The sequence below is a fragment of the Mobula hypostoma genome, chromosome 3 (assembly GCF_963921235.1).
Source record: "Mobula hypostoma chromosome 3, sMobHyp1.1, whole genome shotgun sequence".
NCBI classification, from domain to species: Eukaryota; Metazoa; Chordata; class Chondrichthyes; order Myliobatiformes; family Myliobatidae; genus Mobula; species Mobula hypostoma.
Window position 1 is genome coordinate 14,195,463 of NC_086099.1, and position 22,064 is coordinate 14,217,526.

General features: G+C 41.5%; 1 protein-coding gene and 1 long non-coding RNA gene across 6 annotated transcripts in view; one reads left to right on the forward strand and one right to left on the reverse strand.

The window, feature by feature from the left end:
* nedd4l (NEDD4 like E3 ubiquitin protein ligase) overlaps positions 1-22,064 on the forward strand; it is a 466,571-nt gene that overhangs the window by 39,901 nt on the left and 404,606 nt on the right. The gene's annotated exons all lie outside the window — the stretch shown is intronic.
* The window catches only part of LOC134343866 (uncharacterized), a 43,958-nt gene continuing 32,835 nt past the window's right edge, over positions 10,942-22,064 (reverse strand). Inside the window, exon 3 of the long non-coding RNA XR_010017336.1 lies at positions 10,942-11,401. This is a non-coding gene — a long non-coding RNA (uncharacterized LOC134343866). The remainder of the gene's footprint in view (positions 11,402-22,064) is intronic.

The window sequence follows — 22,064 nt, forward strand, 5'->3', positions numbered from 1 at the left end:
AAGGCATGTCAAGATGATGAAGGAATTTTGCTGATTACAGGATAGACTATTTGCTTGAAACTATTGCCACTAGGTACTCTGTGCCCTGTATTGTTGTGTTGCTTGAGATTCCGTCCACTATGGTGGTGTCATTTGAAAACTTGTTCATAGAATTAGAGCAGAATTTGTCCACAGCTTTGTAAGTGTATAGGGTGTATAGTCATGAGCTGAGAACACAGCTTTGTGGGGCAACAACATTAAGGATAATAGTAGAGTTGTTGCTGATGACATTGATGTACCATGGAGAGCATTCCAACAGGCTGCATCACTGTCTGGTGTGGAGGGGCCGCCACACAGGATCAGAAAAAGCTGCAGAAAGCTGTAAACTCAACCAGTTCCATCATAGGCACTGATCTCCCCAGAATCCAGGACTCCTTCTAAAGGAAATGCTTCAAAGGCAACATCCATTATTAAGGACCCCTATGATCCAGGGGGAGGGAGAACAGCCAGAAGACACACATTCAGGAACAGCTTCTTCCCCTCCGCCATCAGATTTCTGAATGGACATTGAATCTATGTACACTACCTCACTATTTTTCTACTTTTTTGCTCTCTTTTTACACAACTTACTCAAATAAATAAGTGTGTGTGTGTATAGTTTATAGTTTTTACTACTCTGTACTGCTGCTCTAAAGCAACGAATTTCACGACATATGCCAGTGATATTAAACCTGACTCTGATCCTGAGATTCTACACACTTTGAATGAAGGAAAAATGGGGGTGCTATGTGGGAGGAAAGAGCTAGATTGATTATGGAATAGATTTTAAAAAGTCAGCACAACATTGTGGGCTGAAGGGCCAGTATTGTGCTGTACATAGGTAACATTACTTTATATTTGGTGTATGAAACTAAACATTAAAGTTTTGCTTGTTTTTTTTTGTAGACGAGGAAGTTAAAATATTTTGGTTCCTCGTGTGGTGCTATTGATAAAATATTTCCCCTTTCTTGGCTCCAAACTAGATGACCGCACTCTTCCTAGCATTGTCCTCCTCTTGATAAAATTTTGCCCAGTCACGCAGAGAGTTTGTTCTTACACCTGCTCTTATCTGCTTAACTTATTCTTCTTGCAGATTGTCTGAGTTGGAAGTAGTGCACACTGTAATGCAGACACTGATTCAAACATTATATGGCAATCTATTTAGTTTTGGGCATGGAAATGTGGGAAGGATAATATTCATTTTGGAAAGGATGGAGTTGTTGATGTTTACTGGAAAGGTGACTGAAACATAGAAGCACATTGTCCAGATCATTAAAACATACGGCAAAAAGAATCACTGGGGAACACAATTTCTCACATCCGAGTGAACTGCCCTTGTCACCCAAACCAATAATTGACCTGCATAGCAGAATTGTTTTTAATGCTTTGATTAAGATTCAGATTTATTTATCACATGTACACTGAAACACAAATGTTCACAATGAAACCTTTAGATGTGTTGGGGGTAGCCCACGATGTTACCAACATAGCATGCCCATGATATTTGGAAGTACAACCCAGAACACAACACAACAGAACTCAACAAGCGACAAAACAACAACAGCACACTAAGCCCCTTCCCTCTTCCCTCCCACCTTCTCTCCCACCCACCTACACACATGGACAGTCCATCAGCTCCCGGACAGTCCTCCAGTCTTTGGCTATCAGACTTCGACATGAATTCCTGATCGACCTTTGGGCTCTGATCTTCAGTATCAACACCCAGACTGACAAAGGGACGCCGAACTCTGTGGAGTACTCCATTGTGGAACACTTTATTAAATATCTTTTTGAAAGTCTACAACTTACCTAAGCATCATTAAAATACTGTAGAAAAATTTGTATAGATTTGAATACTAAGGCGATGTCTGTCCAAAAAAATGATAATTATTGAAGTGCTTGGAAACTTCACAATTGATAATTGACTTTTGTGTCTGTGATATTGCAATTATATTTTGGATTACACTGTATAATTACTTTCTTTGTCTTGTACTTGTTCATATTTTTATATAGTTATTTATGTACGTGTAATTGCTCAATGTGTTTTGTAATGGTTGCAGTTGCTTTTGGAACAACTTGACTGTATTTATGCATATTGTATTACTTGGGGCTATCTAATTGGTCAACTCAAGTGACAAAATTTGAATGGAATGACTGTTACTTAAATTCAGTGGAATCTGCAAACTGGTATACCAGGAGCAAACCACGTTGGCTTTCTCTTTTTGCCCTTTGTTCCTTCCCCTGCCATTAAGATCTCTTTTCCTCTCTCAGCCTCTCAGCCCCTCACTTCATCTTCCTATCGTCATCTTCTTTGTTCTTCTAATACTTAATAAGTGATCATAAGCAGCAAGTTTTATGCCTCATTTTTTGACTTCCAAAGAGCCTCAGACCTGAAACATCAGTTTCCAATGTGTATGACCAGCAGCGGGTTCTTTCAAAGCTCAAAGTAAGTTTGTTAGCAAAGTACATATACGTCACCATATACAAACCTGAGAATCATTTTCTTGTGGGCATTCACAGTAAGTACAAGAAGGCCAGCTACATCATGGTCCACGCTCAGCTGGAGGGCCGAAGAAGTGCTATGAGGATCAGATGAAGAATGCTTTAAGGAAGTGCAAGATCAGACCCGAGGACCTGGAGGATGTTGCTGCTGACCGTACCACTTGGCGACAGCTGTGTAGGGACGGGGTTTGTATTCTGGAGATGGAAAGAATAACCAGAAGACAACAGAAGAGAGCCAGGAGAAATGCAGCCATGGTTGCCACCACTACTACATATACATGTCCCACCTGCAATAGAGTTTGTGGGTCCAGGATAGGACTGTATAGTCATCAACGATCTCACTGTTAAAGGAGTGGACATCCTCATCGGATTTCGATGGACAACCGAAGAAAGACAAGGAGCATGGTAGAATTAATAAAAGACTGCCTCCAACATTGTTTGGACCACCAACAAACAATCAATGTGCAAAAGGCAACAAACTGTTAAGATATTTAACTGTAATAATACTGAATACATAAGCAATAAATATCGAGAACATGAGATGAGATGAAGAGTCATTTAAAGATTGATTTGAAATTGCCCTTTTCCTTCAGTGAACAAGCTTTTATCAATGTTTCAACATTTTTTGTTGACAGGTGAAAATACAGGCTATTTTTGTTTCACATGTGTAATTAGAAAGTTGTGGAATATTAACAGGCTTGAAGAAAGCAGAAGCTTTGGTTGAGTCCTGGTGATCAAGAGAATTGAAATTGCTATTATACTAATAAAAAGGTTTGTACAGATAATTTTTGCAAATTTTCATTTGCATGTTATTAACCCTGCAGGAATGCAACTTTGATGCACTGATCTCTTGCCTTCCACTCTCTACTTATTGGTGTAGTATATACCGATATTGTATTTCACCCAGCTTTTTGATTTGAATTTGAATGAAACTATCTGCTGGAACAAATCTCTTTAATTGAGGAAAGCCTGGGGTGGCATGGTAGCAAGTGGTTAGCACCATGCTTTACAGTACAGACGACCCGGGTTCAATTCCAGCTACTGCCTACAAGGAGCTTGCACATTCTCCCTGTGACTGTGTGTGTTTTCTCCGGGTGCTCCAGTTTCCTCTCACAGTCCAAAGACGCAATGGTTGATAGGTTAATAAGTCATTGTAAATTGATTAGGCCCAGATTAAATCGGGGGACTGCTGGGCGGTATGGCTTGAAGGTGAAGAAGGGCCTATTCCAATAAGTAAAATAAATAATACCAACCGTATGTAATTGTTACTTATACATTATATTTTATAGGATTGCTTTTATATTTATATATATTTTTTGTTTTTTGTTATTGTGTTCTTTATGCTTATTGTGTTTTTTTTAAGTTGCATTAGGTGAAGGGTAACAATCATTTTATTCTCTTTTACACTTGAGTACTGAATGACAATAATCAATCGCGGATCTTCATTCTTGAAAAAAGACTTAAGTTTGATCTTAAGGTTAATAGATTAGCTTTATTTGTCACAATGAAACAGTGAAATGTGTGATTTGTGTTAAATCAAATTAGCAAGGGTTGTGCTGCAAGTGTAGACAATGCCTCTAGTTCCTCAGGAATTTGCGGTGATGTCATGCCAAATCTAAAACTTTGACGAACTTTTATAGATGTGAGATGGAGCATATATTAACTGGCTGCAGCACAGCCTGGTGTAGAAACACCAATGGCCTTGAATGGAAAAGCCCTCCCCACCATTGAGCACATCTACACAGAGTGTTGGTCACAAGAAAGCACCGTCCATCATCAGGAATGCCCACCAACCAGGCCATGCTCTTTTCTCGCTGCTGCCATCAGGAACAAGGTACAGGAACCTCAGGACTCACAGCACCAGGTTCAAGAACAGTAACTACCCCTCAACCATCAGGCTCTTGAACCAAAGGGTATATCTTCATTTGCCCAATTATTGAACCTATGGACTCACCTTGAGGACTCTTCATTTCATGTTCTCAATATTTATTGCCTATTTATTTATTACTATTATTTATTTCTTTTTGTATTTGCACAGCTTGTTGTGTTTTGCACACTGGTTGAATGCCCAAGTTGGTGCGATCTCTCATTGATTCTGTTATGGCTGTTATTCCATTATGCATTTATTGAGTATGCCCACACTTGGATAATAAATTTACTTTGAACTTTGACATGTTGTCACGCTTCCGGCACCAACACAACATGCCAAGAACTCACAAACCTTAATGTATGTCTTTGGATCATGGGAAGAAATCGGAGTATCTGGAGAAAGCCCATGCAGTGACAGGGAGAACACACAAACTCCTTATAGACAGCAGTTGGAATCGAGCTCCGATTGGCAATTTGCTGGTGCTGTAACAGCACTACACTGCTGTGCTACCTTGATGATTGGGACAACTTCCGAATTCTGTAAACCAAGACCAGAAGACCAAGATATTGATAAGGACAGGCAATTAAAAGAAAAGGATAGCTTTTTTGGAAACATGAAAGCTTTGGCTATGTGGAAACGGCTGATGTTAATATGGATCATTTGCAGTCTGAAATGGGAGAAACTTCATTAGAGAATATGGAAATAGAAAAATTACAGAAGATTTAGGAGACTGCTGGAAAAAATGTTTTCTTTCAAAAAAGCTGAATATAAAGATCAAGACAGACATTTTAGAGGGGGGAAGAATAAGATGGGTGCATATAATGGATTGAAGTGTGCTACAGCCATCCCTGGATTATGAATGTCCAAGCGATGAACATGCCTAATAGAAAATTAAAAGTTTGAAATAAATTGATTATCAAAGTACATATTCACTGTTTACAGCCCTGAGATTCATTGTTCTTGTGGGCATTCACAGTAAGTACAAGAAACACAATAGAATCAATGAAAAAAACAGGAGAAAATCTGCTGATACTGAGCAACACACACAAAACGCGGGAGGAACTCAGCAGGCCAGGCAGCATCTGGGAAAACAGTACAGTCGATTTTTCAGGCCGAAACCCTTCAGCAGGTCTCGATGGTAGTCTACTCCCAAGAGGATTGACGACAAACAATATGCAAAATACAACACAGTGCAGATACAAAATGACGAGTGAAGAAAACAAAATAAAAATAATTAAGCAGTAAATATCAAGAAAATAAATCCTTGAAATTGAGTTCCTAGTAATATCAGGTTGTATACGGTGAAATACAGTAGTGTGCAAAAGTCTTGGGTGTGTGTATATTGGTTTATTGATCATTACAGAATGTCTCTCTGGTGCTTCCCACACCCTCCCCTCTCCCTTCCCCTTTTCCCAACCATGATTTCCCTTCCCACTCTCAGTCCACAATAGAGACCCATATCAGAATCAGATTTATCATCACTCACACAGGTCATGAAATTTGTTTGTTTATTTTTGCAGCAGCTGTACAGTGCAATACATAACATTACTATAGTACTGTGCAAAAGTCTTGGGCACTATAGCTATGTGTATGTGATTTATACACAGTACTGTATATGTATTTTGGTAATAGCTTACTTGGAATACAGAGCTAGTTTTCCCTTTCTCTTCACTTTCAGTAATTTTTCTTTCTGATCAGTCTTTTGATGCCATTTTCATAAAATTGACGAAAAGTTGACTGTAAACGAGGAGATCCTTCGTTACCCAGGAAAGGCCTGTGAAAACCCCAGGTATGAATGACCTGCATCCTAAGATTTTGAATCGGTAGTGGATCATCTGGTGGTCATCTTCCTAATTTACATGGACTGCAGAACAGATCATTGGAAGGTAGCAAATGTAATCTAGCCTTATAAAGTGGCCACTGAGTTTGATGTTCGATGCTGAAGATTAGTCAGGATCCTGTTGAATGGTAAAGTGGGGTCAAGGGGTCAAATAGCTGATGGGTCTTGTGTAAAATGCAAACACTACAGAGCTGAGAGGCAGTGCACACTATGAGAATGATATAGGCATTATCTTGTCATGGTAATGAAGAAGGATGTGGTGGATGGAGAGTGTTTTTTAAAAAAAATGATGCCATGTTTTCACCAAGGTGTTGAATTATTTGAGTACTATATTTTACTGTACAAACTTGTCTGTTATTTACTGCCTCACTTGTAACTTATTCCTAACTCTATATTGCCCATTCTTTAGATCGAAAATCAGGTTTATTATCACTGACATAGAATTATAGAGCACAGAAACAGGCCCTTCAGCGCATCTGGTCTGTGATGAACTATTATTCAGCCTAATTCCATTGACCTACACCCAAACCATATCCCTTCATAACCCTCCCATCCATTAATTATCCAAAATTTTCTTAAACGTTGAAATCGAACCCGCATCCATCACTTCTGGCAACTCGTTCCACACTGTCACCATCCTCTGACTGAAGACATTCTCTCTCAGGTTCCCCTTAAACATTTCACCTTTCACCCTTAACCCATGTCCTCTCGTTATAGTCTCACCCAACTTCAGTCAAAAATGCCCAGTTGCATTTACCCTGTTTATACCCTCATAATGTTGGGTGCTTCTGTCAAAACACCCCTCAGTCTCCTACGCTGCAGAGAATAAAGTCCTAACCTACTCATTCTTGCCCTATAACTCAGGCCCTCAAGCCCCAGCAAAGTCCTTGTAAATTTTCTCTGCACTTCTTCAAATTTATTGATATTCTTCTTGTCGGCCAAGCAGAACACGGTGCAAAAAAACAAGATATCCTGTGAGAGGGGACCAGAATTACACAAGACACCAAATTAAGCCTCACCACTGTTTTAACTACTTCAACATAAAATTCCAACTCCCGTTCTTAATACTTTGATTTACGAAGACCAATGAGCCAAAAGCTCTTTACGATCCTATCTACCTATGATGCCACTTTCTTGAAAATTGTTATTTTGTGGCAGCATGACAGTGCAAGACATAATTAAGAAAGTATTACAAGTTACAATAAACAGACCATGCAAAGAAGGAATAATGAAGTAGCATTCAGGAGTTCACAGATCATTTAGAAATCTGATGGCGGAGGGGAAGATGCTGTTCTTAAAACACTGGGAGCATTCTAACTGGTTGCATCCTTCCTGGTGGTAATGAGAAGAGAGCATGTCCTGGACAGTGGGGGTTCTTGATGATGGATGCCACCTTCTTGGTACATCAGCTTTTGAAGATGCCCTCAATGGTGGCGAGGCTCATGCCCTGATGGAGATGGATGAATCAACAACCCTCTTCAGGCTCTTGCGGTTCTGTGCATTGGAGCCTCCGTACCAAGCTGTGATGCAACCCGCCTTCATCAGGATCCCGGCCTGAAACCTCTATTGATCTTTCCCCTCCATGGATGCTCCTGACCCGCCGAGTTCCTCCAGCATTTTGTGTGTGTTGCTCTGGATTTTCAGCATCTGCAGAATCTCTGGTGTCTAAAATTTTCAGATACAGTACTCAAATTAAGTTAATATATCAGGCCCAATTTTCAGATTTAAAATGTGCCAATAATCTTCTGCAAATAAAAATGTATACAGTAGCTCTGCTTGTTGATCAATTAATTCAGTATCTGATACTTAAGCCTTAGGTCCCACACTACAAGGTTCAGGATCAGTTATTACCCAGGCTCCTGAACCAGTGTGGGCAACTTCACCTATTACAACTCCGAATTGATCACTATGGTCTCCTTTTTAAGGACTCTACAACTCACGTTCTCAGGGATACTTATTGATTATTACTTGTTTCTTTTATGTATTTGCACAATTTGTCAGTCTTTATGTGTGGATTTTCATTGATTCCATTGTACTTCTTTGATTAACAGGAAGTGCCTGTAAGAAAATGAATCTCAGGGTAGTATTTAGTGACATATATGTACTTTGAAAATAACATTTACTTTGAACTTTAAGTCATATTCCATAGAAACAAGAGATAAATGGAAGAGCCTACACCAGGTAGAATCAGAATTAGGTTTATTACTGCTGACATATGTCATGAAATCTGTTGTTTTCTGGTAGCATTATGGTGCAATATATAAACTTTTTTTAATACTACATTTCCAGTTTAAGATGGGGCTGGTGATGCCCAGCGATTTCTAATCAGTGGCAAAACATCAAAGCAAAGAAAACTACTAAATATCTCATTAATAACACTTAATTGCGATCAACGCTAACAATGGAGAGGCGAGCAGTGGCGGAGGCACAGGTGAGGCATGGTTGAGGCAAATGGGGTCGAGACAGAGCCGTGGCATTCCGAGAGCAAGGGAGGTCCCAGTGTCTGACCTATCTAAGCGCCGGGCTGAATTGGAAAGGTTGGGCATGGGCTGAATTGTGATGACGGAGTTCAGGCCCCAGAACGGTCCGAGAGTGAGGAACGACCCGATGTTCGGACAATTTAAGCGCCGGGCCAGATTGAAAAGGTCAGGTTGAACCGGTCCTGGCCGGTTCTGCTCACTGCTCCACGACATTTACTCAGCTCTGCGCTGGAACAGAGTCTGTGGCCTGGTCCGACTGCAGTGATGTCTGGCTTTGCATCTATGGTCTCGCTAAATTTACTCAGCTTTGTGTTGAACTGAGGTTGTGGCCTTTTGTAGCTGCAGTGATGCTTGGCTTCGTGTCTTTGGTAAAACTTTGGCTCTGCAGCTGTTTGCTTACTTTTATTGTTTGTTTTCTTTATCTCCCTGTGCATTGGGTGCATGACGGTCTTTTTTAAATGGGTTCTATTGCGTGTCTTTGTTTCGTGGCTGCCTGGTAGGAGATGAATCTCAGGGTTGTGTAATGTTTACATACTTTGATAATAAATGTACTTTGAAGAATGCATAAGAAAATAAATAAACAGCCATGTTTGAAGTCCAGTGACATGGATGGGAATATGGGAAACATTTTTTAATCTGCATATGAGGAGAGCAGATGCATGTACTCAGTCCTTCCGTAAAGAGTGACCGCTGATCTGGGTGGAATGCACCGAATCTGGAGCCGATCGCGCTGATTTGGCTTCTGTCTGCCTCTGTTGGGAGCCATCACTGACCCCTCTGCTTGATGCTTCATTCTTCCTTGCTGCCTTGGGGTGGAGTTGTTATTATTATCAAATTACATACATATCACCTTAGACAACCCTGAGATTCATTTTCTTGCGGGCTTTCACGGTAGATACAAGAAACACAATAGAATCAATGATAGACAGCACCCAGCAGGATGGGCAGCCAGCAAGTGTCCAAGAAACAACTGTGCAATTACAAAAAGAAGAAGAAAAAAGAACTGCATACATCCTTTTGACAATAAATGTTCTTCGAATCACTGAATTTTTGAAATAAATAAGCAATAAAGATTGAGAATCTGAGATAAAGAGTCCATGGAAAGTGAGTCCATAGGTTGTGGGAACATTTCAGTGCTGGGGTGAATGACGTTATCCATTCTGGTTCAGGAGCTTGATGGTTGAGGGATAATAACTGTTTCTGAACTTGGTTGTGTTGGTCCTGAGGCTTCTGCACCTTTTTCCTGATGGCAACAGTGAGAAGAGAGCATGTCCTGGGTGGTGGGGGACCCTGATTATGGATGCTGACAGTGCTCCATGTAAACGTGCTCAATTTGGACACTAAATAAACAAGTCTGCATTGCATTATTATTCAAATTAAAGGTGCCAGTCTGTAGGGGTGTAGAATTAATGGGCCATCACTGTGACTAAGCAATATCTCTTTGAAGCACTGCTGTAAAATGTGAACACAAAATTTCAATGTGCATTATGAAGTGGATCATGGATATTCAATCGAAGTTCAAAGTAAGGTTATTATCAAGGTACATATACAGTATGTCACTGTATATAGTGCACGCTGAGATTCATTTTCTTGCATGCATTTACAGTCAAGCAAAGAAATACAACAAAATCAATGAAAAATGACACACAATGACTGATATTCAATGTGGAAAAGAAGACAAACTACAAATACAAATAAAAATGATACGAGTGGTGATTGATAAGTTCATGGCCTAATGTAGAAGGAGTCAATTTTACAAAACCTAGCACATTTAATTTTCAACATAGTCCCCTCCTACATTTACACACTTAGTCCAGCGGCCGTGGAGCATACGGATCCCTTCTTTGTAGAAGTCTGTGTGTTGGACCTCCAGAAAGTGGTCCACAGCAGGGGTGATTGATAAGTTCGTGGCCTACTGTAGAAGGAGATGAGTTATTAACTTCCAACTTTCTGCATTTTCACTCAAGGAGTTGAACTGCACGTGTATCTCCTTCTACCTAAGGCCACAAACTTATCAATCACTCCTGCTGTGGACCACCTGAAGGTCCAAGATGTTCTCGTTACATGTACGTGCAGTTCATCTCTTTGTGTGATAATGCAGAAAGTTTGAAGTTAATAACTCATCTCCTTCTACCTTAGGCTACGAACTTATCAACCACCCCTGCTGTGGACCACTTCTACTAAGAAGGGATCCATATGCTCCACGGCCGCTGGACTAAGTGTGTACATGTAGGAGGGGACTATGTTGAGAAATAAGCGTGCTAGGTTTTCTAAAATAACTCGTAAATATAAAGCAAGTAATACCGAGAAAATGAGTTGTAGAATCCTTGAAAGTGAGTCTTTAGGTTGTGAAATCATTTCAGTGTTGGTATGAGTGAAGTTATTTACGCTGGTTCAGGAGCCTGATGGTTGAGGGTAATAATTGTTCCTGAACCTGGTGGCATGAGACCTCAGGCTCCTGTACCTCCTGTTTGATGATAGAAGCGAGAAGAGAGCATGACCTGGATGGTGGGGGTCCTTGATGATCGATGCTGCTTTATAGTGGCAATGCTCCTTGTACATGGGCTCATTCAAGCAGCTAAAGTTTTGTGCATTTGATCATTTACAGGAAGAAATGATGTGTGGTAGAGCGTACGTGTAAGTCCTCTTGTTATCCATGGAATGTCTGTAGTTACACAAGGATGCATCGATCTGAAATACAAAGTAAAACATCAAACATTCTTCACACGTTTCATCACTGGAAAGGAAAATAACCGAAATATGAAATGTGGTACTTGCCGATTTTTGAAGTTGAATTAATGCTTGGTTAGGAACTGATTATTGAATTGGCAAAAAAAGTGCGTGTGAAACAACATTTCGAGGGTAGAATGGGTTTAAAGTATAATCAAATCACTGCGTATGTGCAATTTTGTTTTGCGTGGGTGGTGATGAAGAGAAATAAGCTTTGCATTAGGATTTAGCAGGGCACTTTCTATTTTAAAAAGAATTTTACTTTTTCCCTTGTTTACAGAACTGTTAACTTAATTTTAAGTACACCTTTACATGTTCTTCAAATACCAGGAAGTTTGAATAATTAAAAAATATATATCTCTTGTCTTCTACGTTCTGCAGACAAGCTCAACTCGTTGAAAATTTTCACCTAGGCTTCTGTAAACCTCTAGCATTCCCTATCGGGACTCTGCCCAATACATCATGGGCAAACACGAGGAACCTGCAGAAGCTGAAAATTCAAAGCAGCACAAAATGTTGGAGGAACTCAGCAGGCCAGGCAGCATCTATGGAAAAGAGTACAGTCAACATTTCGGGCCAAGCACATCCTATATCTTATGGTCAATTGCTCAGTTCAACATCTGGTTCACTCATTAATCTGAAATGTGAGCTGTGATGTGGGATCAAAGCTATGTACCCTCACAAGAGTACTGCCAGGACCGGCAACTGGAGTGGGGGCTATGATTGGGATATGGAACACCAGGATGTTAGGAAGGTGGCTGGGTATGTTTCTGGCTGGAGCAGAGGTCTGCAGTGTTAGCATACTTCCAAACTCACCGAAATCACTGGAACATTATTCTAACATGCAAAATGTAAAAAAACACAGAAATAGAAGTTACTATTAACAGGAGTAACATCCAATAGTGTTTAAAATAAGGTGGAAAGTCTACTACAGTGGAAGTCCCAAGGTTGCCACATCAATCAAACTGTAGCAGTTGCTTTGAGAGCTCATCTGATCATGTGGCAACTCACACTTTTAGAAAGTATTACATCAAAAGTACACCAAGATGCTGCATGAAACATGAAAGCTTTAATCTAGGTTAGGAGACATAATGTGGAGCACAGACAGGCCCTTCGACCCATGATGTTACGCCGACCAACACAAACCTACTCTTTTAACAATTAATTTTATTTGTTTCAATGTACATGTGACGTTCAGTGAAATGCATTTCTGAGTCGGATCAAATCAGTGGGGATTGTGCTGGAGCAGCCCGGAATCAATCTAACTCAGGGGTTCCCTGTCTTTTTTACGCCATGGACCCTTACCATTAACTGAGGGGTCCATGGACACCTGGTTGTGAACCCCTGATCTAACCCTTGCCTCCATAAGAAATAAACAAAGTCCATTTTGGTGCAAGCTGATCAAAATGATATGTGCGGTTTGAGTACTCAATCACCCTACCAAGCAGGTGCATTAGTGTCTGAAACAGGGGTTCCGAACATTTTTATTTATGCCGTGGGCCCCTACCATTAACCGAGGGGTATGTGGATGCTCGGTTGGGAGCCCCTGGTCCGGAAAGTCTGGTCCAAGGTTAGGGGGTGACGCTGTAAGGAAGACCACTGCTGCTTCATCACTCTAGAAACTAGTTTGATCCTGATCTGGTGTGGAGTTTTGATATTCTCGATGTAACTGTCTACTTTGTTTATCCCAGAGTGATCTGCTTTCCACCCTGCCAAACACCCTGTATACATGCACATACATACCACAGGCCCCACAACCCACCCCGCTAAGTTGCCAGGACTTGAGGACCTGAGTTATAAGGAAAGGTTGAATAGTTTAGAACTGTTCCCGAGACCATAGGAGAACGCGGGGAGATTTGATGGAGACATAAAAAATTCTGAGGATTATAGGTAGGGTAAATATAAGCAGGCACTTCCACTAGAACGCGAGGTCATAGGTTAAGGAAGAAAGGTGAAGTATTGAAGGGGATCATGGGGGGGGGGTTCCTTCACTCAGAGTGGTGTTAGTGTGGAAAGATGTGCCAGTTGAAGTGGTGGATATGGGTTTGATTGTAACGTTTCAGAGAAGTTTGAGTATATACGTGGATGGGAAGAGTATAGAGGGTGATGTCCAGGCGCAAGTTGATTGGACCAGGCAGAATAACAATTTGGCACCAAGTAAATAGGTTGAAAGGCCTGTTTCTTTGCCGCAGTGCTCTCTGACTGTATAAATTGGCTACTGCCAATTGCCTCAGGAGTATTTGGATGACAGAAGAATGTGTGGGGGGGGGGTGGTAGGTGGAATTGAAAGGCATGTGAGAGGTAAAAATGAGATGAGTGTAGATTGTCAGCACGGATACAGGGGTTGTGCATGGATGCCTAAAATTGTCAGAAGGTTTCCTGAATGTTGGAGATTCCATGGCACCATTCAAGGTGAAGGAAATCTTCTCAGTTCACTTGGCTTAATTTCCACCTGTGATACTGTGCAGTTGTCAGCTGGAGCGTAGTTAAAATACTGGCAATTTGGATGATACAGTGCATTTAGTGATGCAAGAAAAGAGTCCATAGTAACGTACCCAGCTTCCCTGGTATTCTGTTTTTCTGCAAGCTGTCCTTGTTTCTTCAGTGCTGAGCTTGCGAATGAAGCTTAGAAGACAATGCCTCGCTTCACTTAAAACTTCAGTGACATCCCATGGAGATTCAAAAATTTTCAGTGATTACTGCCATTTTGACTGAGCAGTCAGGTGACATGACAGGATAGTAAGTTGAAAGTTAATGTAAGGAAACTACTTTTTGCATAATTCTCATTTTTCAAAGTATATGATGGATAAATATTATTCTTGGATATTGGCCATCCCCACTGTCGTCCATCGTATTACATCTGGAACAGTACAGCACAGTTCAGGCTCTTCAGCCCACAATGTTGTGCCGACCTTTTAATCTACTCTAAGATTAATTTAACCCTTCCTTCCGACAACTTATGAGGGGTGATTGATAAGTTCGTGGCCTAGGGTAGAAGGAGTCAATTTTAGAAAACCTAGCACATTTATTTTTCAACATGGTCCCCTCCTACATTTACACACTTAGTCCAGCAGTCGTGGAGCATACGGATCCCTTCTTTGTTGAAGCCGGCGTCTTGGACCTCCAGAAAGTGGTCCACAGCAGGGGTGATTGATATGTTCGTGGCCTAAGGTAGAAGATATGAACTTCAAACTTTCTGCATAATCACTCAAAGAGTTGAACTGCACGTGCATGTAACGAGAGCTGTATAACTCACCTCCTTCTACCGTAGGCCACGAACTTATCAATCACCCCTGCTGTGGACCACTTTCTGGAGGTCCAAGGCGCCGACTTCTACAAAGGTGGGATCCGTATGCTCCACGACTGCTGGACTAAGTGTGTAAATGTAGGAGGGACCATGTTGAGAAATAAATGTGCTAGGTTTTCTAAAATTGACTCCTTCTACCTTAGGCCACGAACTTATCAATCACCCCTCATGGTAGTTGATAGTTACTGAGATCTGGCATTTCACAGCCAAAAGTGTGACACAAAAGAAGCCTGTTTCACTGATCAATTTGGTTTAAATACTTTATTCAGGAAATGTATGTAGATTACAATTGAACGGGTGGACTGCCATGATTTAGAGAAATAGCTCTTTACAGCATTATCAGCTGGACCAAAATAAAATAAGGTTCTGTTTCTTTATTACATACAGAATAGAATTAACAATGTCACAGCTGCTGCCAGAGAATGATAGATTTGTTTTTGAGTTGTGTTGCTCAAAGACCCAGCATGTTCCAAAGCACGTAACAGCAAACACAGCTCTTCAGTTGTAATTTTCAAGTATATCATTGTGATATTAATTTGGAAGTAGAATCCTTTGGAGTGTCAGTCTTGATGAAGGTTAATGTCCCCAAAACGCCGACTGTTTATTCCTCGCCGTAGATGCAGCCTGACCTGCTGAGTTCCTCCAGCAATTTTGTGTGTGTGTGTGTTGCTCCAGCCATTCTCATTCCAGTCTGTGCAAATTTTTCATTTTGCACTTCTAGGTTTGCTTTTAAAGATTAGCTAAGTTTGCCACATGTACGTTCAAACAGTGAAATGTGTCACTGGTGTCAAATCGGATCAGCGAGGATTGTGCTGGGGAGCCCGTGAGTGCCTCCACACTTCCTGTGCCAACATAGCATGCCCCCAACTCATAAAGCCTAACCGCTCAGCTCTTTTGGAATTTGGGAAGAAACCAGAGCACCCTGAGGAAACCCACACAGTCATGGGGAGAATGTACAAACTCCTTACAACAGCAGTGGGAATTGAACCCCAATCGGTGCTCACTGGTGTTGTAAAGCGATGCACTAACCTCTATGGTATCATGTTGCCTTGTACATTTTGTTACGGGCCCACTCCAGCAGCTCTAACTTTGGGTTTATGGACTCAGTTTTGTTCTGACTGCTGACGCTTGCTCTATTGTTGCACTATTTGATTTGATTTCTTTTTTTCTCTCTGCGCATTGGGTGTTGGTCTTTTTTTTAAATTAGGTTCTTTCAGGTTTCTTGTTTTGTGGCTGCCTGTAAGCAGATGAATCTCACGGTTGTATAATTTATACAATGATATTAAAAAGTACTTTGAACATAGAAACATAGAAAACCTACAGCACAATACAGGCCCTTCGGCCCACAAAGTTGTGCCGAACATGTCCCTACCTTAGAAATTACTAGGCTTACCTATAGCCCTCTATTTTGCTAAGTTCCATGTACCTATCTAAAAATTTCTTAAAAGACCCTATCGTATCTGCCTCCACCACCGTTGCCGGCAGCCCATTCCACGCACTCACCACTCTCTGAATAAAAATCTTACCCCGACATCTCCTCTGTGCCTACTCCCTAGCACCTTAAACCTGTGTCCTCCTGTGACAACCATTTCAGCCCTGGAAAAAAGCCTCTGACTATCCACGCAATCAATGCCTCTCATCATCTTATACACCTCTATCAGGTCACCTCTCATCCTCTGTCGCTGCAAGGAGAAAAGGCCGAGTCCATTCAACCTATTCTCATAAGGCATGCTCCCCAATCCTGGCAACATCCTTGTAAATCTCCTCTGCACACTTTCTATGGCTTCCACATCCTTCCTGTAGTGAGGCGACTAGAACTGAGCACAGTACTCCAAATGGGGTCTGACTAGGGTCCTATATAGCTGCAACATTACCTCTCGGCTCCTAAACTCAATCCGACAATTGATGAAGGCCAATACACCGTACGCCTTCTTAACCACAGAGTCAACCTGCGCAGCTGCTTTGAGTGTCCTATGGACTCGGACCCCAAGATCCCTCTGATCCTCCACACTGCCAAGAGTCTTACCATTAATACTATATTCTGTCATCATATTTTACCTACCAAAATGAACTACTTCACACTTATCTGGGCTGAACTCCATCTGCCACTTCTCAGCCCAGTTTTGCATCCTATCAATGTCCCGCTGTAATCTCTGACAGCCATCCACACTATCCACAACACCTCCAACCTTTGTGCCATCAAACTTTGAACATTAAAGGTATCTCCATTTTCATTCACCATAAGGCATAGGAACGGAATTAGGCCAATCAGCCTGCTCTGTCATTCGATCGCGGCTAATTTATTTTCCCTCTTATTCTCCAGCCTTCTCCTTGTAACCTTTGACGCCCTTACTAATCAAGAAGCTATCAACCTCTGCATAAAACGCTGGTTGTACAGAACATTCAAAAGCGGATTGCAGTGATTGTAGTCCTGAAAAAGTATTATTTAGTAGAATTGTTCGTGGTTTTGTTAGCTGCCCACAAAGTGTCACCGTGTCTTGCCAGCACCATCTTCTTGAGACGTCTTTAACATGGTTGTCTTCAATGGCTGACCTGAACTATTGTGCTGGCTGAATTCTGATCTTTCTGGAGCATGCGAATCTATATATACTATGAAGCATCAAATCCAGACACAATCCCGGTTGGCTTTCTGAAGAAGAGTAGGTGGCCTTCTTATCAGGAACAGCTGCAAACAGGTTGCCATTAACAATTTAACAAAAAAAAACACGACCTGAAAGACTTATTTAGCTGATTTCCATTGAACTTCAGGAGCATGTGGTCTTTAATTTGAGAGTCTAAGGCGTAATTGTCATTGGTAGGGTGAATGATATTCAGAATGCACAGGAAACCAGTGTGTTGAAGAAGCTTGTGTGGGTTCCAGATAAGGCAGGTGTTACACGTAGCCAGGCTAAAGTAACTCTGATTGGGATTATTGTTAAAACACCTGTCTTTTCTGGTTATTTGCCTGATTGCCCACCATTCTAGATAGTTTTGGTAGTAAATTTGGATCTTGGCTATGATCAGTTTTCATTTGTTTTTTTTGTATGATATCTAGCTTTATTTTGTTTTTGGAGATGAATAAGCAGTCAACGTTCTGTACTGAGACCCTTCATCAGGTCCTGAGGAAGAGTCTCAGCTCGGGATGTCAACTGTTTATTCCTCCCCACAGATGCTGCCTGACCTGCTGAGTTCTTCCAGTATTTTGTGCGTGTTTCTCTGGGTTTTCAGCATCTGCAGAGCCTCTTCTGCTTGTATTATTTTTGTTTTGTCACACAAGTTGGCTTGGTGTTCCCATTTAGCTGATTTGCCTTGAATCAGTTTTATAGCAGTCCAATTTAGAACATAGGACATAGAACATTTTAGCACAAAATAGTTCTTTGCCCTATAACGTTGTGCTGAATTTTTAACCTACTCTGAGATCACTCTAACCTTTCCCTCCTGCATAGCCCTCCATTTTTCTTTAATCTATATATATGCTTATTTAAGAGTGGTACCCACCACTCTCTGTGTAAAAAAAAAATAATTAACACTGACATTCCCCCTCCCATACTTTCCTCCAATCACCTTAAAATTACACACCCTCAGTATTAGCCATTTACGCCCAAGGAAAAAGTCTCTAGCTGTCCACTCGATCTGTGCCGCATCACCTTGTACACCTCGATCAAGTCACCTCTTATCCTCCTCCACCCCAGAGAGAAAAGCCCTAGCTCGCTCTACCTGTCCTCATAAGAAGTGCTCTCCAATCCAGCCAGCATTGCTGTAAATCTCCTCTCTAAGCTTCCACCTCCTTCGTATAACGAGGAGACTAGGTCTGAACACAATATTCCAAGTGTGGTCTAACCAGGGGTTTAGAAGATAACTGATGTGGCTTGCTGCACTGCTGCAGATGGTTACTCGAGCCTGGATGGTCACATATTCTTCAATAAAGCATCAAACTGTGCAAATTGCTCTGAGACAAGATGCTGCTTGAAGCAGTCATGGCTTCTGAGTGCTGAGAAGCTACAAGTGCTGGAACAGTTTAGAGCAGTGGTATTTTAGCTGGCGGTGTTTGGCTCAGGCCGCAAAGAGTGTGCAACAATCAGAAGGCAGGCAAAAATTGGAAGGCAGTGTTGCCTATGTGTGTATTCAATAATGCCAAGGGAGACAAATCCAGCTTGCTTTCTCTCAGCCTCTAATGGACCTTCTGATCAGCAGCAGTTTCAAACAACTTGACAGTAACAATCTAAAAAAAATACACCATATGAGAGATTTATATGGCTGATTTCCATTGAACTTCAGAGTGTGTGGTCTCAAAGTGAAGAGTGTAAGCCCGGAGGCATAATTTTCACTGGTGGGATGAGCGATATTCAGAATGAACAGGAGACCACAATGTGTTGAAGAAGCTTGTGTAGGGTAAAATAATTTGCAATGGGATTATTCTTAAAGCACTGGTCCTTTCAAGTTAACACACACAAGATGCTGGAGGAACTCAGCAGGCCGGGGAGCATCTGTGGAAAAGGGTTAACAGTCGACGTTTTGGGCTGAGACCCCTCATCAGGACTCATGAAGTGTCTCGGCCTGAAATGTCGACTGTTCACTCTTTTCCATAGATGCTGCCTGGCCTGCTGAGTTCCTCCAGCATTTTGTGTGTGTTGCTTGGATTTTCTCTTGTTTGTCCTTTTGTAGTTATTTGCCTGATTGCCCACCGTCATTCTAAATAACTTTGGTAGTAAATTTGGAACCCTATCAACTTGTGTGGCAACTGAGGGATCAATGGACGTGGACCCCAAGATTCCCTTGTTCCTCCACACTGTTAAGAATCCTGCCATTAACCCTTCCAAAGTGAATCACCACACTTCTTTAGATTGAACCCCACCTGTGTTATGAAGCAATATAATGTGACTTTAGTACTGTGAGGGGAATCTGTGAAGTGGGGGGGGAGGTGTGGGAAACATTAAAAAAAAGCAGTGAAAATATCTGTGGTTTTGGAGTTTTTACATCAGCCTGTTTAGTATAACTGGAGTTGGTGGTGTAGTGATCCACTTCTCTAAAGGCAAGGAACATAAATTTGAGGTTGTTACATCCTTTCCATTTATGTATTGACTGCCATGTATTATTATTTTTAGATACTGTTAATGGGATTGCAAACATATGTTCTAATCTGGCAAATCTTGTGAGGAATTATGGTGACTTATAAAACGTCATTTTATTTCTGTGGCTTGAAGTTTGCAGTGGATGCAGGCTGGGCACTGGTGAGTAGGTGAGTAACAGAATCTGGGGAGAGTTGATGGGGACGTGAAGAGAATGTGATTAATATGGTGGTTGTCCATTGTATCTGACGATGACAGAAAACCTGTGCGGGAGAGTTTTTAAAGTGGAAAAGCCTTTGCACTGGAGCAGTTCCATTTTCTCGACCTCAGAAGTCCAGGTCTAGTGGAATGAACAAGCGTCACAAAATGATGTCTTGCTTGGTGGTAGTGGATGACCATGACGTCTTCTGTGCCTTGTCATATCTTTTGCTCTGCACGGAGCATTGCTGAAACGTTTTCCTGGCTGTAGGATCTCACTGTAGATCTCATCCACCCAGTCATGTCCCTACTTCACCGAGGCATGAGGTCACCGGTTACCCATACCTGGTCCAGACCGCCTGTCAAAGTGGTGTACCGGGGTGCTGTTGCTTGCAAACAGCCACCTGGAGTCACAGGTGAGAGCTGAGTGTCTGCTGGGAACCAAAAGTGAGTGAGCTAACCTGGAATGGTTGTGACAAGCCCCTTCACCAGAGGCACAACCCCTCCCTGGATACCCCATACACCCCGGGAGTAATGTAAGGTTAGTGTAAATGGTTGGCACAGACGTTGAGTTGTAGGGCTTGTTTCTATGATGCTTGTATCTGTGGTTTTGGACCTCTCAGCCAATGGAAATATCCTCCATGCATTCAGCCTATTGAAACCTCTCTAAGTTTTGTACTTTTCAATATGGTTTCTAAATTCTATTAATTGAGTATATTGAACATCGAAGTGTGCCACAGTCATGCATAACACCTGCTACGATGCTGGTTTTTTTGGAATGGATGTTGATTAAGACATGGTGGAATAATTCTGCTCTTTGAAGGAATGCCCTGAACAACAGTTTAAATTTCCTCTTGAAAAAACATTTCCTTAGGAAAATGGGACATCATGTTTTACGCTGGCTCCTCAGATTTTCATGAAAGGGTTTATCTCAAGTCTCTGGCAAAATGGGACTTGAACACTCATTCCTTTTTTTTTAACATAATTTATTTACTTTTGTAACTTATAGTAATTTTGTGTCTTTGCACTACTGCTGAAAACAACAAATTTCATGTCATACAATTAAGTCAGTGATAATAAATCTGATTCTGATTCCTTTTGCCTGTCAAAATACAATTTCATTTCCTCCCCAGTGTCTAACTTTCCATTCAGAGAATCTGGTTATTTGTTTTCTTTCTGCTCTAAATATTTTTTCAGGCAGTTAAATGACCGATGGGCTTGTCCTGGTGTTGGAGGTTGAGTACTCTTGAGTGAGTAGAAATCTAAATAGGAAAGGTGGATTCCTGTATTTCAAACATGATGTTTTAAGAGCATAAGACAGAGGGGCAGAATTGGGATATCTGGCCCATTGTGTCAGCTCCACCATTTGATCATGGCTGATTTATTTTCCCTCTCTACCTCATTCTCCTGCCTTCTACCCCCTAGCCTATGAAGACCTTATTAATCAAGAACCTATCAAAGGTTCAAAGGTTCATTTATTATCAAAATATGTATCCATATGCAACTCTGAAATTTGTCCTCTCCAGGTAGCCATGGAACAAAGAAAGAGCATAAAAGTCATTCAGAGAGAAACATCAAACCCAACCGCTTCATAAAAATATATGGCATCCTGATCATCAACCTTCAAAGCCACCCTCCTCCCCACAAAATGGAACAAGGACATCAACCCCCCCCCAAAAAACAACCCCTTCTCCACACAAATAACTAACAGAACTCCATAGAACATCAATCCCCAAACCCCTTCCCCTCACTTAACAAAACGGAAAAGGAATGGGCAATAAAAAACACAGAATATAAAAACCATAAGGCTGAAAATGTCCACAGTCCATAAACGCAGACCCACGATACCCTCCTAAGGTATCACTGACACTCATCGTAAGAGGGAGACACCACATGAGGCAGAGAGGCCTACCTGCCTACCATGGTGAGCCACACAGTGATAGGCCGCTCATAGACACCCACTTTAAATGTACTCAGTGACTTGGTCTCCACAGCCTATGGCTATGAATTCCACATGCTCTCTTCTCACTGCTGCCATTGGGAAGGAGGT